The sequence below is a fragment of the Schistocerca americana genome, chromosome 7, assembly GCF_021461395.2.
Source record: "Schistocerca americana isolate TAMUIC-IGC-003095 chromosome 7, iqSchAmer2.1, whole genome shotgun sequence".
Taxonomy (NCBI): Eukaryota; Metazoa; Arthropoda; class Insecta; order Orthoptera; family Acrididae; genus Schistocerca; species Schistocerca americana.
The window spans coordinates 552,186,394-552,202,620 of NC_060125.1; positions in this window are offsets into that span (position 1 = coordinate 552,186,394).

The window sequence follows — 16,227 nt, forward strand, 5'->3', positions numbered from 1 at the left end:
CTGAGAAACATCATAGCCAGTATGCCACATTATTAAACTGCACTATTCCATATTTTTTACTATGAATCAATCAGGACATAATATCTTTTGTAGGGAATTTATTAAATGAACAAATTCAGAAAACCCACAAATCTAAAAAAGACTCCCAGTTTACATAGCTGAATTGTCATAAAGTATTTGTTGTTTTCCAGTGCCATAAACTGGTGAACTGCACTTTACAAAACTTCCCCTGAGCATATGACTCACTCTCAGTGTACAGACATATTTCTAACACTTTCATATATTCCTTTGATACACATAACAGTATTCATTTACTGTATTACTTCACATTCAATATTCATTTGTATCAATAACTAAACATATTACATCACGAATACTAAACATAACATATAATATTCACAGAAGATACAGTTTTGTTTCCAAAACATAACTTTTTGACTGCTTATGATTTCATAGTCTATGAGATGCTAACATAGTTTGCCCACAGCAGTCACTATTAGGAACGGCTGCTGGATTGGAGTGGATATCTGCCACACTAGAATTGTGACTTGTTGCCTGTCTGAATCTACCTGCTATTGTCTTGCTTCTACAGACACAAAAAATGGGCTATGCCTCGCACCCCTACGTTTATAAAAAAAATTTGCCAGTAAATTTTTAACAATATTATAACTTTGTGCCTGTTTCCCAAATGCTAATAGTTTTCCAAAAAGCTAACTTAATAAACTAAAATACACAATGCTTACTTCAAACTTTACTTTTTTTTATAACTACATAGTTCTAGAATAAACATATCCAATGTTTCTACAAAATCTCATTTTTGCTCAAAATTCTTATGCAATCAAGTTATATACAAACCCCTTTTCCAACGACAAATTTACTTCAGTTTTCAGAACATGTCAAATTATTTAAAACATTTTATTTAAACACTGAACATTTTACTTATTTATTTTAATATCTTCACATTCATGTTGTTCTACACATATCGCTCAGTAATGCACGAGCATATAAGTATAATTCTATTCCCAACATATAGCTGGCACTTCAATAGTGTCCTTTTACGTTTGTAACATCTTCATGACACCTTATTTTTGTGTCACATCCATAACACTCTGCCTTCACTTTAATACATTCAGGCCTGCAGTAACACAACAATTTTCTTGAAAACTTAGTATCATCTAAGGTAGTTTCCTGATAGACTGATATATGCCAGTGTTAAACCATTTCATAAAAAGGGGGATAGATCTGATGCCAACAACTGCCACTCATTCTCACTCCTGATAGCTTTGTTTCAAATTCTTGAAAAGGTAATGTATTCAAGAGTAGTTTCACATATTTCTAAAAATAAAGCACTAAAAAAATGTCAACTTGATATCCAGAATGGTTTTTCAAAAGAAAATGCCATAGTCTATGTGATTTCACTGGTCGAATATGAAATGCTTTGAATAATCAAAAATCACCAATTGGGATTTTGTGTGATCTCTCAAAGGCTTATGACTGTGTAGCCCACAGAATGTTTCTAGATAAGCTTAAGTATCGTGGTTTGAGTGGGGCAATGCACAAATGGCTTATTTCATATTCAACTGGAAGAATGCAGAAGGTTGAAATAAACAGTTTACATAATATGGAAAAAGCAAGAGATACCTCTAATTTGGGAAGCATTAAGAATGGGGTTCCATAGGGTTCAGTCTTGGGTCCCTTATTGTTCTTGATATAAATATTCATGAAGGTGGAAAGACAGTTCCTTTTGTGACAATATAAATATAGTGATCACCCCCAACAGATAAGCTGAGAAAATAGTAAATAATCTCTTTCAGAAAATTATTTAGTGGTTCTCTGCAAATGGACCTTCATAATTTGTTAATAAAACACAGTAGATACCGTTCTTCACAGAAAATGGCATAACACAATTAATAAACTTATAATTTGAACAGAAGTCTGTAGCTAAGGCAGAATATTCCAAATTTTAGGGCGTGTGTATTATAAGCGATTGAATTGGAAGAAAGACACTGATGATCTACAGAAACATTTGTGTTCAGCTACTTATGCTACTAGGTTTATTGCAAAGTTTGATGATAAACATATAAATAAGTTGGCTTACTATGACTATTTTCATTCACAGCTTTCGCACAACATCATATTTTGCCATAAATGATCATTAAGCAAAAAGTATTCATCACACAAAAGTGTGTAACCATTGTAATAGTTGGAGCCTACCCAAGACCATCTTGCACACAATTATTTAAGAAACTAGAGATATTCACAGCAGCTTCACAATATATATATTCACTTATGAATTTTTTTATTAATAACGCACACCAATTGAAAAGCAATAGCAATGTACACAGCTAAAACACAAGGAGAAAGGCTAATCTGCACTATTGTGCGTTTAGTCTAATTTTGGCTGAATTAAGCTGCCACAAGAAGTCTTTGGTCACTTACCAAACAGTATAAGAAAACCTGACAGGTAGCCAACTAGCATTTAAAAATAAAGTAAAGAAATTTCTGAAAGACAACTCTCTCTCTCTCTCTATTCGTTTAGTCGGTTCCAACACTTCGTGACCCCCATGAACCAAATCACTCCACTTTTTCCTGTCTTGCACTTTCTCCCGTAGACCTTCCAGGTTGGAACACATTGCTTCTGGGATGCCATCGATCCATCTCATCCTCTGACATCCTCTTCTTCTAGTTCCTAGACAACTACTTCTACTCAATAGATTTTAGAATTTTTAGAAGTAAATCAGTAATCACATATTAACTTAAAAAAAGAAAACGAGGAAAAATGTTTGGCTTATGACACGTAAAGAATCATTTGTCTAACTGGCAGGTTCCACATCATTACGATGCGATGTATTCATGATCTGAGGAACAAGTATTAATATAATCTAATCTTGTCTACTACTATTTTACACATCATTTTCCTCAGAAATAAACGTCTGTAGATATATTTTCTCTGAAATTATTTTTTTCTCTACATAATGAATTATAACATTAATTGTATTTTAATTGTTCTTCTCAATGGAAGTAAATTGACAGGGAATTTTCTTTAACTAGCACACTGAAGTCACACAATCTGAAACTATTTGAAATATGTCACAACTCCTTATCAGTTTAATAACATTAGCAAAATTGATTGCTAGTGGAAGCACCTTCTAATTTTACTTAAATGATTCAGAATACTTGCTTTGTGCTGGTTTATCAAAGTTTTCAAAAAACTTAAATCTAGCACCAATTATTTTGTTACAAAATTTGCAAAATAATATAGTTACCGTTATTTTTACCAGATTCTTTGTAAAGCATTGTAGACAGTCCCACATATAGTAAGGTAGGCTACAGTGCCTCTCAGATTCTTCACACACCTTTTGCCTAATACAGAAAGAGAGTATATCCCAAATCATGAAACTATTTAACAAAATTCTTCATATCACTTTCTCTCATTTGCACTCTTGTCACCTTACAGGTTAGTCATGTCAATATTAGGATATCTATTCCATTTTCCCATTGAAACTTCTACATCACCATATAGCTCAGTTTCTTTTACTAGCCACATTTGGTAATTTTTCCCATTCAAAAGATATTACCCACTTTCAATCACAAAAATTCATTCTTTTGTATATATATGGATGCTGGAGTCATTTGTATGAAAATTATGTTTACTGGACTCAAATGATTTGCAGCTTGCAGCGGTAGCTTGTATACTAGAGAAGTGCTAAAAATACTGTGGCTCAAAAAAATATCATTACGTAGTACAAAAGAAGAAGTTCACACGCTGCACAGGGAGTTTAAGGAGGAGGGATCTGCGCTTTATATTTCACAAAGTCGAACCATCAGTATTTTTAATTTGCTGCATCAAATTGCACTCAGAATTACTAAGAGGAACGCTGTGTCATGAGCTGCCATCATATCCTGTGAGCAACTGGATTGGTTAAGTTCAGGTTTAGTTGCCAGTCCAGTACAAATATTTGTGCTGTAGTCACATTCTCTCAATACTTCTCCGTTCAAGATTCATAGATTTTCTTTACATCTTGTATTTGGCTTCTAACAACTCAAGTGCCTTGTTTGTATTGGGGTTAGCTAGTAAAACTGTATGCTTGCAAAACTATTCCATGTACAGTCCAGAGAGCTACTAAACAATAAATAAGACTGCCAGAAACATACACTTAAACAAAAAACTCTAATACATTACTTGATGTACACCTACAGAAAAGGACCAGTCGGAAGAAAAGTTACTGAATTGAGCCCAGAAGTTAGAACAGCTCCCATGAAACGACAAAAAGCATACATTAGATTTAGTTTCAATGAAATGAAAGACTACCTAGCAGTGAAGCGAAAAATTTTGTGGTAAACAAGTAGTAATTTATGGATACTTGTGGGAAAAGGCCATATTAGGAAAGACTGCCATAAAATCAAATAAGGCTCAGTTTTTGTACCATACAAATATAGGAGTAAAAGGGCAAGGGAGCAGAGATGAATGTCACACATATCAATCCCTCCCAACAAGTCAAATTTTAAGAATGAATTGTGGATAGGCATCTCATAAAACTAGAAAACAATGAGGATTCTAATGACACCATTATGTGGCATCTGCATAAAAAATAGATCGTGATCGAGGAGGAAGAGGGATGCTGAAAGAGTGAGAAATTTCCGGAAAAAGTGACCAGATAATACCATAGACAAAAGCATGTGACGCAGACTGAAGTGGAGCTTTATCTGCCTACAAAAAATCAGGAAAGAAATTTTTGGCGTAATTTCAGAACTATGTGGTGTAACAGAGAGCCAAGATTAACAGCAGAAGTAGAACTGACATATGGTGCACGCGAGCAAATTTTGGTACGAGAAACTAGGCAGTTTATGTAGAATGTGACAATAACTAACCTGAGGAAAATATAGTTCTGCCTACAAAAGTAATAGAAGATTTGGCAGTACAGCATATGAATCTGCAACGAAGACACTTCAAAGCTCACAGCCATTTCGTATGCTGCGCGACCGCTACGGTCGCAGGTTCGAATCCTGCCTCAGGCATGGAAGTGTGTGATGTCCTTAGGTTAGTTAGGTTTAAGTAGTTCTAAGTTCTAGGGGACTGATGACCTCAGAAGTAAAGTCCCATAGTGCTCGGATCAATTTTGAATTTCGTATGGAGAAAAAACACCTACTACAGAGATGTAAACAGTACAACACAGACTGGAATAGAACTGTGGCAGATTATGAAATCATAGAGAACGTGACGTAATTCACTAAGCTGGAAAAGCCACTGACGCTTACTACAGCGTTGAGACATGACGTAAGGAATATGCATCCAGAACGAGAGTATATTACGTTTCCTGTGCCTGATTTCGTAGACAGAATCCACTTCAAAGTGGAAAATTTGCCAGCAGAAGAGGAAAAACTATAGAAGTTACTGAAACATGGTTCTGGTGGAAGGTTTGAATCGTTCTCATTAGATATGTTATATAAACAGTTTGAAGTGATGCATGGTCGTATAGTGTGGAAGATGAGAATATACACCCATCATCTCTTAACGATAAAAATAGACATCTGAATGCCATGAGAAGTGCCAGCATAAGACTAGAAAAGTAGCAGAAGCGTTGCAATTAGACGTATTGTCACCCAAGGGCAGCGTTCTATGGCAGCAATAATAGTAATGTTCAGAACACGTAATCTGTTGGAAAGTGTTAACCAGAAAAGAGAGTTGGATCCTGGTTTCTATGTATTTTCAATTTAATGATGAGATCGATGAATAGCAGCTGAAGTTAAAGTATATTTGTCCCTTAAGACGAATCAAGCCTCTTCTGTGCACAGCTGATGCAAATGCGAAATCAGGATTGTGGCATAGCTACCTGACTGATGATCATGGAAGACAAGTACAAGAAACCATCATGGAGCTTAACCTACAAGTACTGAATACGCCTCACAAGGGAAGGTTGGAGAAATGTCAAGCAGATATGTCACTCTAGCAAATATGGAAACGGAGTGCCTAGTGAATAGGCTTGGAGGTTGTGAGTGAAATGATAACGACTGATCACAATATCATACACTATGCCATCACAACAAGGGAAATCCAAGTTACTACAGGAGATGTGCTCATAAGTCCCAAATACAACATCAAGGAGGCTAACTGGGAAGAACTCAGAAAAGTGTTTTAATGTCCAAGAACTCCACAGCTGGATTATGATGTAGACTTTAAAGTGCAAGAACTGGCGGTGGCCACCCATGCTGCAATGGATGCATTGATACCTCTCAGGATAGATCTCCTCCTAGAAGAGTATCTTGCATTTTGACTGAGACACTGCAAAAATTAAGATGTGAAACAAGAACAGCCAGGAACATATACCAGAGCAGCACGACCCAATGAGAAAGAATCTGAAGGTTGCATAGATATAGGCACGTTAAACAACGTTTGAAGTAAGAGTTATGGGGAAAAATGGAACGATGGATATGATTTGTAGAGACTAACTTTGAAACGAATCCATGGAGAATACCATACCAAAATGTCTGCGAGAAAATACGATCACCAACAGTCTTGTCCACCCTCAAGAGAAATGATGGGACAGTAACAGAAAGTTGGGAACAGTCAGAGCTGCCCTGCTAATGGAAATACCACTTATTGACAATGGAGAAGAAGATGAGACAGAAGATCAGTGTAGACTACGAATTATGTTAGGTGAATACTATAGAAGCAATAAGCTTGTGTACTCCTTCACACAGAAAGAAATTATACAAATAATTCTCAGGTCGAAAATGAAAAAATCTTTATTATCAGATGGGATTCCCACTGATGTAAAAGAATCCTTATGTGCCCAAATAGATATTTACTTGTGTAAATTGTACAATGAGTATCTCTTGCAAAGAAGGGTCCCTGCACCATGGAAGAATGATGTGGTTGTAATTATCATTAAAGGGAAAGACAAGGATCCGATTATACCAAAATCCTATCAACTAACTTGTCTTGCGAATGTTCTTGATAAGGTAATTGAAAAAAAAATATTATGTAAAAGATTATAAGATCACAAATTACTACAAGGGATGAGCTCCACCTGTATAGGTTTAGAAGAGGCAAGTCAATTGAAGACGCAATTAACAAGGTTCTCTTGCTAGCGACAGATACTGACTTTATGCACACTGTAGCGATGGCGATCAATATTACTGGAGCTTTCGATAACCCATCGTACCCGTCTTCCTTTGGTCACTTTGGGAGTTGAAGTGTCTGGAAGTGTTGTACAACTGCCTGAGAGTCAGTTGCCATGGGATACATGAAACTTTAATATGCGCAGGAAAGGAAATAACGAAGATTGTAACAAAAGGCTTTCTGCGGGGATCAATGTATGGTCTGCCATTTTAGGATATGTGCTGTTCGATCTATGCAGTGACTCCAGAAGAATCATACAAGATAAATGTAATGCAGCAGTCCACGGGCCTGAAAGAGAGTGTGGAAGTGCAAAATAGTAACTAGTGCCTCATAAAACCATGTGTCTCTTGCTGAAAGGGAATCCAGCAAGGATTCTTAAGGTTATAATTAAATGATGTAACTATTAGAAGAAGTTCAGTAACGAAGTATCTAGGAGTACTGACGAAGAGATGTCGTAACTTTGCACATCATATAGAGGAGGCAGCCAGAAAAGGTACTAACATGATGAACAAAACTATAATCATCGCCAACAGACAATCTCGACTTCCCTTGAAGACAATCACAGCATACCACCATCCTCTATTATCTCAGTCATTGGACATGGCATAAGGTCCGAACGATGTATTTTTAGTAACTCTGGGAATATGCCCACTGCATTCGGAAATTGGGAAATGGGGAACACTTTATTGGTTAAAGAAAGGCTGTCAAACAGGAGTACGAAGGACCCTTGGAACTGAGGCCAGTCCAAAAAGGTTAATGCAACTTTGGCAAAATGAGTGTGACTCTGTAGGCACCAGAAGGAGGACATATAGACTACTCTCTAACATCAGGAAGAGAATGAAAATGAGATTTCTTCAACCATCGAATGGTCTGATACATTACATGAATGGTCATAGTACACAAATTAAAGCAACAAGCGAAAATTTTGCAAAGTTGCATTTATTTTGCCACAGAAAAAAATAAACAGGTGATAGTAAAGCAGAAACAATGGAAGGAAACAGAACATAAACAGCTGCAACATGCATAATGGTAGACAAAAATGTTTTTCGTGTTTTACAACTTCACACAGATTTTCATACACATTCCAACAACTGGTTAATGTGTTCAGTACGTGGTGTGACCACCTCTGGCAGGGGGCATGCTGTGAACGATGTCATCAATCTCATGTTGCGGAAATAACGTCCATTCTTTCTGCAGAGTTGCTCACAAGTCTTGGAGAGTGGTCGGTGGATGCTTATGTGATGCAATCCATCTCCTTAGTGAATCCTAGACATGCTCTTTAGGATTCAAATCGGGAGAGCGAGCAGGCCACGCCATGAATGCAGTATCTTCAGTTTCCAAGAAAACATCAATTACCCACGCTCTATGAGTTCGAGCATTATCGTTCATCTGTACTAAGTCTGGGCCCACAGAACCTCGCATCAACCACGCACAAGGTCCCAAGATCTCGTCACAATACCTGACAGCAGTTAAACCTTGCCGATTCACCCATACAATTTCATGAACAGGTGTTCGAATGATCGAAATAATCGTTGCCCACAGCATTGGGAATCCGTCTCGATATTGGTCTCTTTCCACATTGTTTTGGTCCCGAAATTGTGTTCCACGTTCCCTCTAGATGTGAATCCGTCGAGAATCACTCACCAGACCAAACCAGGACTCTTCTGTTGAAAGAACATTGGCCCACTGTTCGACTGTCCAGGTGGAATGTTGATGACTCCACTCTAGACGTTCTCTTCTGTGGAGACATGTGAGAGGTAAACACACAGAAAGTCTTCGACAGTAAAGGTCACTCTGTCAAAGCCTTGTGTGCACCCTTTGCTGCGATACAACAAGTTGACTGGGTGTTGTGTGATGTCCTTAGGTTAGTTAGGTTTAAGTAGTTTAAGTTCTAGGGGACTGATGACCATAGATGTTAAGTCCCATAGTGCTCAGAGCCATTTGAACCATTTGAACAACATGTCGAGTGGATGCTGCGAGGTCATATGCCTTTTGCAGTGCAGTACTAAGGCGGCACCGTCGTGCCCTCACAGCCAAATAATGGTCCTCTCTGTCTGATGTCACATGCTATCGACCCTGCACTGGTACAGTTTCAGACTCTATACACTGTCGCCACATTCGTGAAACAACAGAACGATTCACATTCACCCATCGAGTCAGTCTTCCTATGACCCTCCACAGCAGAGAGACTGGTAGGGACCTTCTCTGTGCCATGTTACACGGTCTGTAACTGTGCACACAGCATTTGTGGACGTGGGACTACCCAGCAAACACTCCCCCCTTTTATAGGTGCCCTACTTCATCACTGGCGTGGTTTACCGTTGAGTGGATTGACACCTTTTGTGCAGGACTCGATTGAAAGGAGTCTGTTGACAGTTTGACGATTATATCGTGAATTAGACGCAGGATGGGGAAATAACGGTTTGTTGCCAATGTATGTTACATATATGTACAAAATCAAAAGGGCTATTAACTATAGATACCCCTCCAGCAGTATTCCCACTCCAGAGCAGATGTTGTGGGGCTGTGTACTCTATGAAGATATAATGGCTTATGGTAGTCAAGCATTAAGGAGGCTGGATTCAAGAACAGCGCTCAGGAACAAGTCAACTTGGCACATCTAGGATTATACTGCAGCTATAGTATCCAGATAGGCCAAGGAAGAGTTCACAAGGTACTCAGTGGCATGAGAGTATGCTGCCATCCGTTAAATGAGATACTCTACAGATGAAGAGAAGACATCTCAGATGAGTGACGACTAAAATGAAATTGTTCTTCAAGAATCTGATACAAGTGACCACAGAAGCGTGAATTCTAAGACATTACAGTGAAATGTGGACTTGTTTGTAAAGTGGGAATGCTGCTAATGTGCTGCCCTAAGTCAAAGGAATCCACAATCGAATTGCTACTAACCAGGTCGGTCTGAGGGCGGACCAAGCAGTGGAAACATATTAACAGTTTAGATGTCCCCTAACAAAAGATCATAAACAGTACAGAAACTGTAGCACTAAAGTAGTATTAAGTGCTGAGTAATTGATTAAGTGTTTTTTTAATTGTAGTTTTAGTGGTAGACAATAATTGTGGCATTTTTGTTGAATTAGATTTTTTAAAAGTACCAGAAACCGATTATTAATACAGGTATATTGATTAATATATACATATTATACAGGATGGGCGGTTGGGAAGGCGGTGGGCGTTATGGAATGAATAGGATACAATTTAGACAAAGGCAATTTGTTGACGAAAGCATGTTAAAAAGGGGTCACATAGTCAGGACCAAGGAGGCGAGGTTGAGCCAGAGTGTAGAGTTTGGCGAAACATAGTTCGCGAAGGTAACGAAAGTTGGCATCTGCCAATTCGGCCAGTCCGAGCCGGCATGCCGGCTGCAAAAATTAAGTCCCCGGCGCCACAGCACCGGAAGAAGCGGGAGACGTTCACTGCTACAGGATATGCCCAGATAATAAACTCCAAAAGGCGCCGTTCTGTTGAAAGTTGACAGATGAAAGTGGTTAGGATAGTCTAGGCCGCGAAACCGAAATGTGAAGGAACGGCTTAGGCAGCTAAGGGTCTTCACGGGCTCCAGCCGTGTCATGTCAGGTACGTGCCCTCATGGGTGTGATACTCTTGTTCATCCAACAGTCTAGGTGTATGGCCAAAGCTTGCTCGTTCTGCGGGCGTGATTCACTCTGTTTACGTTACCTGTCATGGGGGTAGACATGTGGTATGTCCCTCCAGATAAACATTCAGATACAAATGAAATAAAACATGGTTACATCTTAAATTACCCTTCCAAAATAATTTCTTACCTAAAGCTCATTACTACTAATCACTTAAATAATTGGCAATACTCGGGAACTTATTCTAGCATGCTTGAAATGCCACAAAAATGATTACCCTCATCATTCTAGTAACACAGTGACACATGGAAACACCAGGATGATACAAATACTAAATTACTGGTGCTGGCAGACTCTAGCTAAAACTCTCTAAACATTTGATAGTAGCATAAATGAGTCATGGACAAAATGAACAATAGTAAAAATAATACATCGACATAAGTAATTGGCAACTCGCCATTGTGATGCAAGCGGTGGGAAAACCGCAACAAAAGCAAAAGTTCAATAAATTATTTCCTTTATACAATACTTCCTTATCCTACAGTTACATTTCATAGCAAAACGAATGTAAGTATTCGCTGGTATTCGTTTACGCTCTTGTTTATGTTTTCATACCAACTGATAGTTTTTGGTACTTCTACCTACAAGAAAACTGTCGTTAAGTCATGGCATACATGTGGTATGCTGTTTCTGGTGTTGATTTGTATTTGTAAATATTGGTCATTATCAGTCTCCCAATCAATCGTTCAAGCGTATGATTGTTGTTCCTTTTGTTAATTCTCTCACCTACGTGCTTCCATACAATCATTATTGGTGGCTCAATGAAGCTAGTTGCATCTCGAAGGGATATACAGGATGGGCAGTTGGGAAGGCAGTGGGCGTTATGGAATGACTAGGATAAAATTTAGATAAAGGCCATTTAATGACGAAAGCATGTTAAAAAGAGGTCGCATAGACCGGCCTAAGTAGGCGAGGGTGAGCCAGCGTGTAGAGTTTGCAAAACACAGTTTGCAGAGCTAACAAAAGTTGGTGTCTGCCAATCGGGCCAGTTCGAGTGGCATGCTGGCTGCAAAAACTATGTCCCCGGCGTCGCAGCACTGGGAGAAGCGGGAAATGTTCACTGCTACAGAGGGCGCTACAGGGCGCACGTCCAAGAGAGCGAGAAGACGAGAGAGCAGGCCCAGCGACGGGTGGCCGGGTATATTCGATGCACTGTGTGGCTTCCTCCACCCTGATTGATTGGGATGGAAAAAACCGTGCTGGCGGCACGGAATTTTCCAGAGCGTCGCTTGTTCAGCAACACCTGGGGTGGCGTTACCTTGTCAGCATGCGAGGGAGGCTTGTGGACAAGGTGCCCTTCCTCGGTGCTGACTTCCTGTTGCCAAACTGTGGGACAAAAGAATTTACAGACAGCTAACACTGCCGGCCGTGGCTTGGCCGTAATGGAAAAATGAAGGTAGCATTTGAAAGCTCACGTAATAAAGTAAAATCCCCTACTGTCTGGCTCATCCTTTACAATATCTAGGTAATAGAGTGTAATGTGAATAACAAATAAATAATTAAAAATTTGCTCTCATCTAATTTCTATAGGCATGATATGACATTCTGTACATCAATGTACAATCTAAAAAAAATAAACTTGAATCTCCACTTAACATTACTATATTATGCTTGGAAGGCAAGAAGTTTAATAATTTGTGAAGTTGTCTCACAAGTAATTCAGACTTACCAGATGGTGACCTGTATGTTATTACTGTTATTAACTTTTCCCAAAAATATACTCCTGTAACAGAAACCACAAAAGACTGATCTCTGTAAAACCTATGAGTATCAAACCTTTTGCATATGTATCCATTCTTAATGTAAGTAACAGTTCTTCCTTTCTCCATAGCCTACTTGACCTGCAGTAACATGACGCTAAGTTATATTTACACATACTTTGTATTCCTATGCCACTGGTCCAGTGACGTTAAGAAACACATCATGTATTACAATTTTCAGGCTGTAGTTCTTAACGCATCAGAAGATTCTTGATTTATTTTTAAGCCCCAAATATTTTGCTGCTACACTTTAAGAATCTTTTTATCTTCACATATTTCAGGCTCAGCAGTTTCCATTAACATGTATTTCTTTCAATAGGTACTGACACCCTGAAATCTGAGTAACCCTAACAAAGGTGCTGCGTTTACACTAATGACTACAGGGATATAATCATGAGTGCTAACGTCCCTCTTTAAAGATTCTGCTATCACCTCAGCCATTCTTGTATGTGTTGCTCCAATATTGTCACGCCAGTGATATTTTGTAGACCATTATAAATATGTTGCGTCAGACTTCATGCCAAGCTATGTGATTTTTTTCTACATTTTGCAGGTCTCCTTGGATTATGAATAATATTAGGAAGTGTAAAATCCTCTTCTCTATACATGTCTCTGCTCAACACTTGACTTCATATTCTAATATGTTCACCATGTAAAAGAAGCAAAATTTGAAAATAACTTACAAGTGAAGATAGCATTCAGGACTGGAAAGAAATCTATTGCGCACTTGGTGTGTCTGACAGGGTTCCTCATCCGAAATGTGGAGATTGCCTCACCTGTGGGTATTTAGCCTGCAGAGTGCAGTACTCCGCTCACGTCAGCACATGGGTTCAGGGGCTATCCTCAGTTCATATAGTCTGGGGTACTCCGATGAACACTTGCCAGTCAGTACACAGATAGCAAATCAGAACATGTTCAGAGTAAGGATACATCGACTGTCAAAATTTTGTCAGTAAGTTATCGAAGTATTCATAACAAAGTTTCCGCAATTTACTGCCCGCTAGGAGAGTTCTCACTCCTAAACTGTTCTTGAGAGTGAATACTGGCTGAAACTCAAAGTACAAGTGGAAGGCACTGATATATTAACGAGTCATTGAACATATATTAAAAAGACAGTTTAGATGCCATAGGAGGTAGAGTGTTCATTGCAATTCACAAACTACTGTCTCTGTTGAGGTTGAAATTTAGTGTAATGGTGAAGTTACCTGGTCATGTGTAATAGGGCTAGAAGAAACCAAGTTAATTGTTTGATGATTTTTCTAACTACCCAAATCTGCTATGACTTTCCTAGAGCCATTCAAAGAAAATCTATGGTCAGTAGCATGTTAATACCCAGATCACACAGTACTAGTTTCAGGCGACTTTAACCTACTGATTGTAGACTGGGGTCTTTATGGATTCACTGCAGGGAGCACAGACAGACAGTCTTGCAGAGTTCTTTTGAATACGTTTTTCGAAAACTGTCTTGAGCAGCCATCTCAGCAGTTCACATGCAATGGAAATATCTTAGACCTTGTAGCTTCAAACCGGCTGGACCTCATTGACTACGTTAGTGTAGAGATGGAGATTAGTTGCCTTGATGTCACAACGACTCTGGTTACGAAAGTTAATAAATCAGTCAAGAATGTTAGGAAAGTGTTTGTGCTGGAAAGGACATATAAGCTGTTGTTAGCATCTCACTTAGACAATGATGTGGCATCATTTAGTTCCAGTATGATCGATGTAGAGGATTTATAGGCAAAGTTGAAACATATTGTAAATCGTGCTTTGAAGAAGTATGTGCCTAGTACGTGAGTTAACGATTGTTTAACAATGAAATTCGGAAAATACTGAGGAACCAAAGGCTGCTGCACCCTAGGTACAAACGAGAACGCGTAAATGACGACAGGCAAAAGTCAGTAGAGATTCGTGCATCTGTGAAAAGATCTGTGCATGAAACATACAACTACCACCACACCTTAGCAAAAGATCTGGCTGAGAACCCAAGAAAACTCTGGTCTTATGTAAATTGCTAAGTGGGTCTAAGGTTTCCATCCAGTCACTCGTTAACAAGTCTGGTTTGGCAGTAGAAGACAACAAAACAAAAGGTGAAGTTTTAAATTTCACATTTAGGAAACCGTTCATGCAGGAGAATGGTCCAAACACACAATCGTTTGACCATCGTACAAAGTATGGACAACATAGTAATAACCATCCCTAGCTTAGAAAGTGCAGATAAGCAACTAAAAGAGCTCTAAACAAATAAGTCGCCAGATCAGATAGAATCTCAGTTCGGTTTTAGAAAGAGTACTCTGTGGCATTGGGCCTTACCTAGCTTGCATTAATCATCAATCTTTCAACCAATTCAAAGTTCCAAGTGACTGGAAAAAAGCGCAAGTGACTCCTGTATATGTTGTTGTTGTTGTTGTGGTCTTCAGTCCTGAGACTGGTTTGATGCAGCTCTCCATGCTACTCTATCCTGTGCAAGCTTTTTCATCTCCCAGTACCTACTGCAACCTACATCCTTCTGAATCTGCTTAGTGTATTCATCTCTTGGTCTCCCTCTACGATTTTTACCCTCCGCGCTGCCCTCCAATACTAAATTGGTGATCCCTTGATGCCTCAGAACATGTCCTACCAACCGATCCCTTCTTCTGGTCAAGTTGTGCCACAAACTTCTCTTCTCCCCAATCCTATTCAATACTTCCTCATTAGTTATGTGATCTACCCATCTAATCTTCAGCATTCTTCTGTAGCACCACATTTCGAAAGCTTCTATTCTCTTCTTGTCCAAACTATTTATCGTCCATGTTTCACTTCCATACATGGCTACACTCCATACGAATACTTTCAGAAATGACTTCCTGGCACTTAAATCAATACTGGATGTTAACAAATTTCTCTTCTTCAGAAACGCTTTCCTTGCCATTGCCAGCCTACATTTTATATCCTCTCTACTTCGACCATTATCAGTTATTTTGCTCCCCAAATAGCAAAACTCCTTTACTACTTTAAGTGCCTCATTTCCTAATCTAATTCCCTCAGCATCACCCGACTTAATTAGGCTACATTGAAGCACAAAACAAAGGACCTGCAAAATTGCAGACCAGTATCCATAACATTGGTTTGTTGCAGAATTCTTGAACATATTCTGAGTTTGAACATAATAAATTTCCTAGAGACCAAATAGCTAATGTCTACGAATCAACAAGGTTTTAGAAAGCATCTCTGGTGCAAAACTCAGCATGCACTTTTCTCATGTGATGTACCGCAAACTATGGAGGAAGGGAAACAGAATATTCCATATTTCTAGATTTCCAAAAAGCGTTTGACACAATGCCCCACTGCAGACTGTTGATGAAGGTACGAGCATATGGAACAGGTTCCCAGATATGTGAGTGACATGAAGACTTCTTAAGTAATAGAACCGAGTACACTGTCTTCAATGGCAAGTGTTCATCAGAAACAAGGGTATCGCCAGAAGCGCCAGAGGTTAATGGGATAGAACCGCTCTTATTTTCTATATACATAAATAATCTGGCAGATGGAGTGGTCAGTAATCAGCGGTTGTTTATAGCTGATGTGGCGCATACTAAGGTGTCGAAGTCGAGTGATGGTAGGAGGATACAAGATGACTTAGACAAAATTTCTAGTTAGTGTGATGAATGCCAGCTAGTTCTGTATGCAG